Source organism: Physella acuta, unplaced genomic scaffold, assembly GCF_028476545.2.
Source record: "Physella acuta isolate Inbredline_101_S28 unplaced genomic scaffold, ASM2847654v3 ptg001385l, whole genome shotgun sequence".
Classification (NCBI taxonomy): Eukaryota; Metazoa; Mollusca; class Gastropoda; family Physidae; genus Physella; species Physella acuta.
Window position 1 is genome coordinate 18982 of NW_026732900.1, and position 11945 is coordinate 30926.

Genomic DNA, 11945 nt, shown 5'->3' on the forward strand with positions numbered 1-11945 from the left:
AAAGTCAGCTAACATATTTGTATGTGTATTTATATATGTATGTATATATATATATATATATATATATATATATATATATATATATATATATATATATATATATATATATATATGTATAAATATATATATATGTATTTATGCATAAATATATGTATATATCGGTTCCATAGAACCAGACTTCACTTTTTTTTCCCCGTGATTTGTACACCATTGTGTCTTTAATCCACCAAAGTATCATGTCCTAAAGATTCGTAGCTACATCTCTTACCAATATTGCTGGTGGTTACATTGATGATCATCTCTGACCAGTTATACTAGTGTCTATCACAAAAGGTGGCAGCGGTTGCAGTGGTCCTCATCTTCTTTGTTGTTTATTGCTATGTTGGACAAGATTTCCTACAACACAATAAATTTAAGTATTTAGTATCAACTTGTTATGCAGCATGTAGGCAGTTGACTTATTTCAGCCTGTTTTTCTTTTTGGATTAGCTCCCATAGCTTTTGTCCAAACATAAGGCAGTTGTTGTTAGATTTTGGAGTTCTCTCCCTTAGGTGGGGTTGCTGTACCCAAGCTATTTAGCCCCCATCTTCCCTGGGTTCAAACTAGGGACTTTCTGGTTTAGCAACCGTGACCCGATCACGCTGACCCTGTATTGTCCTTCTGGGTTTCTCAGTAATGTATGGAATAAAAAAGAACAGCTAAACTATAATGCCTGCCTTATAATATGTTAGCATTGCCAATGAGGTATATAAATTAAGGAATGCAAATGGACCTTTGCACATTTAAAAATTTTCTTAAGGGCAAGATCACAGAATTATACCATTACAGTTGTATTTTTCTAAAAAGAAATTCTTTTGTTAAAAACCTATGATTATTATTTACATTACAATCAATGTTTATAATTCCTTTTATTTTTATTGTATTAAATAAACATTGTACATTAATTAATTACATTTTGGTTTATATTTTCTTTAAAAAAATTGTTTTGTTTTCCCTCTTTGTAACCTTAAAAGTGAAGAGAAAAATATACTTAAATTTAGGATTGGTTTTGTAAGATTTTTAAAATTCTTAACTATATTTCAAATTAAAATGATGCTATCTTTTAACCAGCATCCTAATTTATGGAAAACTATTTCCTTAACACACCCCCCCACCCCACACACACACACTCTTACACATATACACTCACTCTTAAATGGCTGTATCTAACATTTCTCTCAAAATCTTTAGACCAATGTTTCTTTCAAGCACCCTCCCCACTCAGGTTAAAGGACGAAATAAAATAAAGAATATATATATATATATATATATATATATATATATATATATATATATATATATATATATATATATATATATATATATATATATATATATACTTCTTTAACGAGCTACCCCCCCCCCCCCCTTCCAGACATGTCCACAATCAGCAGTTGACTCATTACACGGAGACATTAAGGGAAGCAAATCAAACATTTCAATTTCTCTTGTGCACACATCCTTATTTTACAGGATGAGTGATCGACGAAAATGTTTCGGAGGGGTAGTCTAAGCACTCCAATTTAGCACCTCCCTCCTTACGTCTATTTAGGTTTAGTAGTACTGTTCTCTGAATGATTCAAGGTACGGTTTTTTTTTCGAACTACGCATCATCAATGCTATGAAACTTCATAGAGAATGTAAGTAGGGGGGGGGGGGCACATTACATGTGTATTAAGTGTTGTGAGTTGAGGACAGGGTCGACAAGAAACCAACACGAAGTCCGTTCACAATTCGTTACTTTTATTGCTTGTAAGATCACACAACCTAGGATGCCTATAAGAGAATGGACCCCCTAATAATCCTAACCCCACCTTTTATACCCCGCCTAACATCTAAGTTTTCTGCGCTCTATGTCACTTCCCTCCCAATCGTTCCTATGCTACAAAATGTGTGTGTACTATTTATTTACATTCTTTGATCTCAATATACTAAAATAGACTATAGATTGAAGGTTAATGGAAACATGTAAACAAAAGGGACGCTACTCTAAATCTACGTAAATACTTATAGGTAACAATCCTAACATACCCCCCTCCCATAAAGGCTAATAATATATCCTTAATATGTTATTAGCTAGGACATAATATACACCAATAGACAGAGACAAATCTTGTCTTCCTTCTTGAGTCAATATGGTAGCTTGTACAACTTGAGACAGCCAGGCGCTAATAGGAATAAACAAACATACCAAGCTAACAATATTCAGTCACTAAGTCATAATTCGAATGCATCTTAACTTACAATGTACCTTTTCCTTCAAAAAAAAAATTTTATACTAACATTCATCATCTACTTATCTCAAATTTAAAACACAATAATTATTGTAATGCAAACATGTAATCAAACAATATCATCATCTTAAAACATCATATATTTACATAATACAGCATTAATTGTAAACCTTTAAATGACCCTCTCCCAGCCCCTAATATTCTCAGTTCCTAGACAAAGTATCTGCAATAACATTTTGGGCCCCAGGAATATGTACAATGTCAAACCTGTAATCTTGTAAGATAAGTGCCCACCTAGTCAACCTAGCATTATGAAGTTTTTTATTTTCTAATGCTACCAAGGGGGAGTGGTCAGTCAGTAAGGTAAAATGTGTGCCCGATAGGTACTTAGACAGCTTTGTTACGGCCCACACGATCGCCAAACATTCCTTCTCAATCGTAGCATAATTTTTTTCTGACTCGGATAGCTTCCTGCTAACGTATACAACAGGATGTAGATGGGTATCTACCTCCTGCATCAAGCAGGCACCGATACCAAAAGCAGAAGCATCCGTAGCCAAAAGAAAAGGTCTGCCTAGATCAGGTAGCCTTAGAATTGGCTGCTCCGCAAACAACGTTTTAATACTATGTAATGTATCATCACATTCCTTAGTCCACTCAATACCCTTGTACCTTCCTTTCTTTCTAGTTAACTCTGTGATTGGGTGTACCAGTGAGGCGAAATTAGGAATAAATTTCCTATAATAGTTGCACAGTCCTATCAAACTACGTACTTCTTTTAGGGATTTAGGAATTTTTATGTCTAGAATATGCTTTAACGTTTCGCCCACAGGTTTTACAGTTTGGTACGAAATCATGTGACCTAAGAATTGGATTTCTGTCATGCCAATTTCAACCTTACTGGGTCTTGCTGTTAGACCATTATTTTTTAAAGCTGTGAAAAGCGCCTGTAAACCAGTGATGTGCTCATCCCAGTTCTTAGAGAATAAACAAATATCATCAAGATAAGCTACTGTATCATTATTACTCGCTAACACCCGTCTCATTAATCTATTAAAGGTGGCCGGGGCATTAATAAGCCCAAAGCTCATAAAATTCCAATGATATAAACCAAAAGGTGTCACAAAAGCAGTAAATTTCTTAGATGATTCTTTAATCGGGATCTGCCAGTAACCTTTAGATAAATCGAACTTAGAAAATTTTTTTGCCTGCGCTATTTTGATAAACAGTTCTTCCTGGTTTGGCATAGGCTCTGCGTCCGGTATTGTTACCTTATTCAACTGTCTATAATCAACACACAACCTGATCTCGTCATTTTTCTTTTTCACCAAAACGATAGGTGCAGCATATGAGGAGTCCGACGGTTCAATTATACCGGATTTTAATAAATCTTTGATTTCGGCTTGTACCCGTCCTCTATAGTGTAATGGTATATTGTAGGGTTGTAGCTTTATTGGTCGCCCAGATGTTAAATTGATTTCATGTTCTATAGCAGTCGTTTTACCAGGAATGGCAGACAATACGTCGCAGAAGTCGAGCAGAAGTTGTGAAATTCTGGTTTTAATGTCGTCAGGCATTTGTCCTAATTTTACATCCCTATAACTCTCTTGTCCAGATGACACTGTGTGAATCTCGTTGTCATCACAATCTTCAGTGTTGTTAATCATAGCGCAATTTACTGTAGGCGTCACGGTAGACAGTTCCAGCTCATCTGGCCGTACCTCGAATAAACTTAAAATGTTCACATGAAAAATACGGTGCTTGTTATTTATATCGACTTCATAGTCTACATCTGTCACTTTTCTAGTAATCTTAAAAGGCCCCCGCCAAGCCAGCTGCATCTTATTGTCTTTTGAGGGTAGTAAAACCCTCACTAAATCCCCCACATTGAATTTCCTCAATCTCCGACTATCATTGATTCTGGCTCTGTATATTTCTTGATTAATATCTAATGACATTTTAGCTGTTTCACAAGTCCTAATTATTTGCTCACGTAGATCAATAACTCTCTCATAAGACATTTTTGTGTCACTATCTAATTGTTCATTCAATAGCAGGGACTTCATTAGCTGCATGGGTCCTCTAGGATTCGCGCCATATACTAATTCAAATGGGGAAAACCCGGTGACTGTATGCGGTAATTCCCTATATGCAAATAACAAACATGGTAAAATTAAATCCCAATTAAAGCTATCAGTTATGGGTAGTTTACTTAACATGGCCTTTATAGTGCCATTGAGACGTTCGCAAATGCCATTGCTTTGAGGATGGTAAGGGGTTGCAAAAACCTGTTTGATACCCAACAAACAGGAGATTTTATTAGTTAGTTCTGAGGCAAACTGGGGCCCGTTATCGGACAATATCACTTCGGGAAAACCCGTTCTAGAGAAGAACTGTATTAAACAGTTAATTATATCGTTCGAAGTTGTGGATTTGAGAGGGTAGGCTTCGGGCCATCTAGTCGCTAGATCAACTATGGTCAGCACGAACCTGTGGCCTCTTGCAGACGTAGGACTCAGAGGACCAATAATATCTATCGCAATTTTCTGAAATGGGCGACACGCTAGATCTGTTTTTTGTAACGGTGCTGGTTGTGGTGTTTTCCCCTTTTCCCCGCAAACTTTGCACGACTGTACATATTTAGCTATATCCCTGTCCATACCTGGCCAATAAAACGCTGTCTGAATACGTAGCTTTGTCTTTCTTCGCCCCATATGACCGGCAAGTGAAAGATCATGTGCCTGTTTCAGAACGATAGGTCTATATTTGCTGGGTGTGACCAACTGTGTATACTCCCTGTCCTTGTCTCTGTACACGCGGACCAACGAATTATTCTTTATCGTAAAAGCATGTGACGTAGACTTTGATAACGTGACTGAATTTTTTTGCGCTAATCTAAATATTTTCGCGAGGCTGGGGTCATCTTTCTGTTCCTTCTGGAACACCGCCGGATTCCATATCGATGTGACCTGTTCGTCCGATGCTTGTCTCGTCAACATGTTATTTACATTATCTGATTCTTCTACCCGTAGGGCTTCTTTCTTTGTATGAGACCTAGTTTGTGCCAGCGTAATTCGCTGCGTCTTTAACCACTCATAGATATATTTTTCTGAAGGATTACCTATACCTGGACCGTTAGCAAGGATTAGGTCATACGGGCCCTTTTTAAACACCACCGCTTTCACCTTACCTGTATAGAAAGGGGTATCAATATGTATTATCGCCACAGGCCACGTGTTCGCTACACCACCAAAACCTTCAACCTCCAATGATTGTCCTGTGTATTCATGTGGTTCAACGAAGTTACATCGAACCCCACAAATATTTGCACCCGTATCTCTCAATGTATCAACTATTCTATCCCCCACTCTACATTTGATAGTACATAATTTAGTGGGAGGTTCACTATCAAATACAAGACCTAGTCATCTTCTGTCCCTCGGCGTATCAACACCATACCGTCGGTCGCCATTTAAGTTATGATTCCCACCACCACCGTTCCTGCATTGTCTGCTCACGTGTCCCGTTCGGCCACACTTGAAACATCTTATCGGTCTCTGGTTAAAAGACGTGCTACTACCAGGGCAATCCTTATGAGAGTACTGATTACAGTGATAGCAGTTACTTCCCCTGGGTAACGAGGAGGATCTATTATCTGATCTATTATATAGGCCCTCATCCCTGTATGAGCTTCTACCTCTCCCCGATTGTGAAGGTTGGGCCGTAAAAATAGTGGGCGTCATTGGTGTTGAGTCATTCGCGACTGGTCTATCAGGGTGAGCAGCCTGATATTTTTGGCAGAGATCTGTTATCGTTGGCAGGTCGCGAGGTTTACGTTCCTGTAGATAACTAAACAAGTCCCTATCAACCGAACAAAGAACCTTGTCCACCAGGAAAAATTCCTGTAGGTTATCGGCAGTTCGTTCTAAACCAGAGGCCTCAAACCACTTGTTGAATGTGACACTAATCTCGTTGATGAATATTTTAAAATCATCCGAGTTACTAGGTTTTAAATTACGGAACTTCTGGCGGTACGCATCTTCCGTGAGGTGATAATATTCTAGCAGAGTCTGTTTTAATATTTTAAACTCCTTCATCTCTTGTTCAGTCAGACTCTGGCAGGCATCCAGCCCCCTATCCCCAATTAGCACGAGGAGTTGGGTGCCCCATTGGGATTCAGGGACATTATTGGACCTAGCAACGGTTTCAAACCGACGAATGAACGAATCGAGATTGTCCCTACCTTCCTCAAATTTCGGGATCTTACCCAATATTCCCAGTCCCGTACTATCACGGTCCCTATTGTCTGTTACTGTTACCTGATGCCTGGATTCCTCCAGGCGTACTTGTAATCGAAGCTTTTCAAGTTCTAACTCAGCTCTACTCTGTTGATCGGCCAGCCTAAGTTTTTCTAATTCTATTTCCGCTCTAGACTTTTCCGTTAGTCTAAGTCTTTCTAAATCTAGCTCTATCTTCGCCCTTTGTTTAGCGATCGCAATATCTAATTTGGCCTCACTAGTCTTACGCTCATGTTCTGCATTAATCTGATGCTGCGCCCAATCATCCAGAGCTTCGCCTGAATAGCCTAGCCTTTCCCCCAACTCAAAAAGGAGACCCAGATGTTCGGCCGTTCCCATACCGAACCGTGTACCACAATGTATGGGTAATAACAATGGAGGAACAAATTACCAAGAAAGCCAACAGTCGCAGTGATTATCTGCAGGCGGGGGTCCTAACGTTATCTTCTAACAATAGCGCCCTCTCCCAGGTATGTCCCCCACCTGAAGATAAACAGAACCTACTGGACAATAGAGGAATCGCTTAGAATCCTCCTACCCTAACCGCCCTTATGAAGTAAGCGATGGAGGGAAACTATAAACTATACAAATATTAAATGCTATCTAAGAATGAAGGAAAAGGTACTTATCTTTAAATAATCCAAAGCTTGTATCCCACGATGGTGTCAGACGGTGCGCACTCGGTCCACTCTCCACGTCTGTAGTCCTGAACTTGATTGGAGTCAATAGACGATCAGAGACCTGATATGGTCGCTGGATATCGTAACGGTCGAACAGAAGTCCGTCTCTGCCCAAACGATAACGACTCGAGCAGCTAAATCAAGTGTCGAAAGGTCCATTCACGGTCCAAGGTCAGGCGAATCTGGCACGGCTGTAGATCACGGTGCACTGCAATAGTTGGCAGGCGAATCTGGCACGGCTGTAGATCACGGTGCACTGCAATAGTTGGCAGGCGAATCTGGCACGGCTGTAGATCACGGTGCACTGCAATAGTTGGCAGGCGAATCTGGCACGGCTGTAGATCACGGTGCACTGCAATAGATGGCGGGCGAATCTGGTACGGCTGTAGATCACGGTGCACTGCAATAGATGGCGGGCGAATCTGGTACGGCTGTAGATCACGGTGCACTGCAATAGTTGGCAGGCGAATCTGGCACGGCTGTAGATCACGGTGCACTGCAATAGTTGGCAGGCGAATCTGGCACGGCTGTAGATCACGGTGCACTGCAATAGATGGCGGGCGAATCTGGTACGGCTGTAGATCACGGTGCACTGCAATAGATGGCGGGCGAATCTGGTACGGCTGTAGATCACGGTGCACTGCAATATTTGGCAGGCGAATCTGGCACGGCTGTAGATCACGGTGCACTGCAATATTTGGCAGGCGAATCTGGTACGGCTGTAGATCACGGTGCACTGCAATATTTGGCAGGCGAATCTGGCACGGCTGTAGATCACGGTGCACTGCAATATTTGGCAGGCGAATCTGGTACGGCTGTAGATCACGGTGCACTGCAATATTTGGCAGGCGAATCTGGTACGGCTGTAGATCACGGTGCACTGCAATATTTGGCAGGCGAATCTGGTACGGCTGTAGATCACGGTGCACTGCAATATTTGGCAGGCGAATCTAAATGCAGGCGTGTTGCGGCAAACGATAGGCGTAATGTAGATCACAACGGTCGTTAGGAAGAACCATCGGGTGGATGTACGTTGTTCTACTGCGTTGAGCAACCAGCTGCTCCACCATCTGTTGTGAGTTGAGGACAGGGTCGACAAGAAACCAACACGAAGTCCGTTCACAATTCGTTACTTTTATTGCTTGTAAGATCACACAACCTAGGATGCCTATAAGAGAATGGACCCCCTAATAATCCTAACCCCACCTTTTATACCCCGCCTAACATCTAAGTTTTCTGCGCTCTATGTCACTTCCCTCCCAATCGTTCCTATGCTACAAAATGTGTGTGTACTATTTATTTACATTCTTTGATCTCAATATACTAAAATAGACTATAGATTGAAGGTTAATGGAAACATGTAAACAAAAGGGACGCTACTCTAAATCTACGTAAATACTTATATGTAACAATCCTAACATTAAGAAAGTAACAGTGGTTTCATGACTATAAAACTTATGAGTGGGCGTTCATGAAGGTAACCCCCCCCCCCTCTCTATATCACTCAGTGTACGTATCCCGTTTACGTGCATATCATACAGTGTACATATCACGGGCATATCATACAGTGGGCATTCCGTGTACGGGCATATCATACAGTGTTTATATCACATGTACGGCATATCATACAGTTTACATATACCATGAACGCTCATCTCATACAATAGATATATCCCGTGTACGGTCATATGCAGTGTACAAATCCAGTGTACGGCCATTTCATGTACGGTCATATCATACAGTGTACATATCCCATGTACGTTCAAATCTTACAGTGTAATAGCAATATCCCGTGTACGGTCATATACAATGTTCATATCCCGTGTACGGCCTGAAGCGTAGCGGTGTGAACTATCGATATTGTGACCTCCCCCATTTATATAACATCAATTTGATAAGAAATCTCCTTCCAATTTAGAAAGACCGGGTGCGCTTTTTACCTGTCACCGCCTCTTAACAGTTGTATTTTGGTGTCACACAATTGATGTGCAACACAATCAAATAAGCCCGTAGTGCCAATGTAGTCTATTTTCTTTAACTTCAACTGTGTATTATTCAGAACTTTTTTCCCCAACCCTGTTTGCCACCCTAACTGTTCGGTGCCTGGGGTGGCCACCCCACCCGCCTCCCCTTAGCGACGCCTATATGCAGGGGCGTAGCGAGGGGGGGGGCGGGGTGCGGACCGCACCGGGTGACACCATTTAGGGGGGTGACACCAAGGCAAAAAATGGCAAAATATAGAGAGAAAAACTTGAGGGGGGGGGGGGTGCAAATCGAAAGCTTGAGGGGGGGGGGTGCAAATCGAAAACTTGAAAGTTTGTCCCCGGTAAGGGTCGCAACGCCTCTGGGGGGGGGGGGGGGTGACCATTAAGTGCCGCACCGGGTGACACCCGACCTCGCTACGCCACTGCCTATATTTACGGCAGATCGTGAGCTATAACGTAACCCGTGTGCGGCGATCATACTATGCAGCGTGGTATGAAAACCCAGCATGCCCACTCTCACCGTTTCGAGCTAGGCTAGCCGAGACCTTGGTGCGAGTGCTGCATGAAAGAAACCTGCATTTTTTTTACCCCCTGGAATTCGTTGCTTACTAACACTTGGGTCAGATGAGTTGTAAATGCGTGTTTCTTCTCAACAGCGCATTTTATTGCACACCTCACCTTTTAGATTAGAATTCGTGCCGATAGAGACTAGTATACATACTTACAATTCACGGGGGACACTATTTAGGTCTATATCTTTTAGTTGTTCATTTATTTTTAAATTTAAAAAAAAGGGCTCAAAGCTCTATAGATTAGATCTATGTCCAATTCCATTGTTTTGTTTACTGCTGCAAGATTTTCACACAAACCAAGTAAGAATTTTTATTATATATGTCTGTATGTTATTAAAAAGACTTCGATTATAAGCTTGCCGTAGCGCAGTTTACTCAATGCGATTGTTTTGGTAGTATTGGCGTAAGCTAGGGGTGTTATGGTGGGGGGTGGGTGGGTTAGATACACCCACAAGAGCAGTCTCAGGTAAAGCTGCAGCTATTGGCAACAGTGCTTTCGTGTTGCTTATAAGTTCCAATGTTTACGATTACAAAACGAGTTTACGCTCTTCATATATATATATATATATATATATATATATATATATATATATATATATATATATATATATATATAAGCCTAATTGGGGGAAATTTCGCTCCGCACCGCAACCAAGACAAATTACTGCTCACTATATCGCTATCCTAATAATTTTTATCTAACTTAACGTTTAACCCTAACCTTGACCCTAACCCTAAACTAAGAGTGATGTTGTCAAAAAAAATTGTACAAAACGTTGGCCAACTTCACAGGTCTGCTAATAAGTCTACTCATTCAGTTCTGTGGCACTTCAAATGTAAACGTGATCATGTCGATTGTATGCAGCAAGCATTGGCGTCACACGGTCGGGTGTCACTCGGTACGGTAGCTCAGAGTCACCAGTCACCCCCCACCCCATCAACAATGTTACATTTTCGGTTTAGTATCACCCCCCCCCCCCCCTTGCTCTACTATTTTTATTATTTTAACTGGATAAAACATTGTTTTGGCAGTAAGTTTTACAATTTTTTAATTTGGTGTCACCCCCCTCAATGGTGCCACCTGGTGTGCACGGCACCCCCGCCTTGTGACGCTACTTGGAGAAGGGTAGCATCACAATGAATGTGTATGTCTACAATGCTCACCGCACCGTATAAACAGTGTTTCTTCCAGACTTTTTTCTCCGGGGGGGGGGGGGGGCCTGAAATTTTCGGGGGGGGGGGGGGGGGGGCGGTAAAAAAGTGTATGTTTACTATATAAAATCCATCTCGTTCGGGGGGGGGGCGGTAGACTTTCTTCAGAGGGGCTCAGCCTCCCCCCACCCCCCACCCCCACCCCCACCCCTGAGGAGATGCCTGGAAGAAACTCTATGTATAACATGGGAATTATGAATCGTTGGATCCAAAGAGGTCGTCACGGTTTTTAACCCCCCCCCCCCCACCCAATACCTTTCTTTCCCTGTTTTTTCTGGGACATTTTTTGTCCCGAGATATCAAATCCCATAGAATGACGGATTAATCCAAGTCAATATTGATCTTTTTTTTTTCATTTAAAAAAATGGTTACGGAAAATTATTACTAAAATTCTATTCAAAACAGTTTTTTAAATGCAAGAAATGCGAACACTTTCTTAGTTCCCCCCACCCACACGTCGTTTCAAACGTCCGACTCCTCCCCCGCCCCTTTCCTCCATGAATGTGCCGTCATTGACGGACAATCCCTGTTTTTAAGATATAGAGCCAATTCTAAAACAAATAACCGAATGGACTGATTTTTTATTTAGCTTTTTAATTTCATGTACAAGAAATCAACAGGTAGGTAGACCTATAACTATAGTGATGTTTTCAACGAAAGTTTCTTGGTGATAAAACTGGAACCACAGTGAAATGTAGGATTAAATTATGCATACAACAGGCAGCACATTACCACAAAATTGTTTCCCCACCCCTTAAGTGTTAGATATTTATGGGTTACCGACCTTTTGAATTTATTGATCTTAACTTATTCATAAAGATCTAGGTCTAGTATCTGCAGTCTTGCAGGCAAGGGAGGACAATCGCGTTTCCACAAACCCAATCCTTGTTTTAGCAGTAGCCTAACGGAGTGTTGCATTGCTAT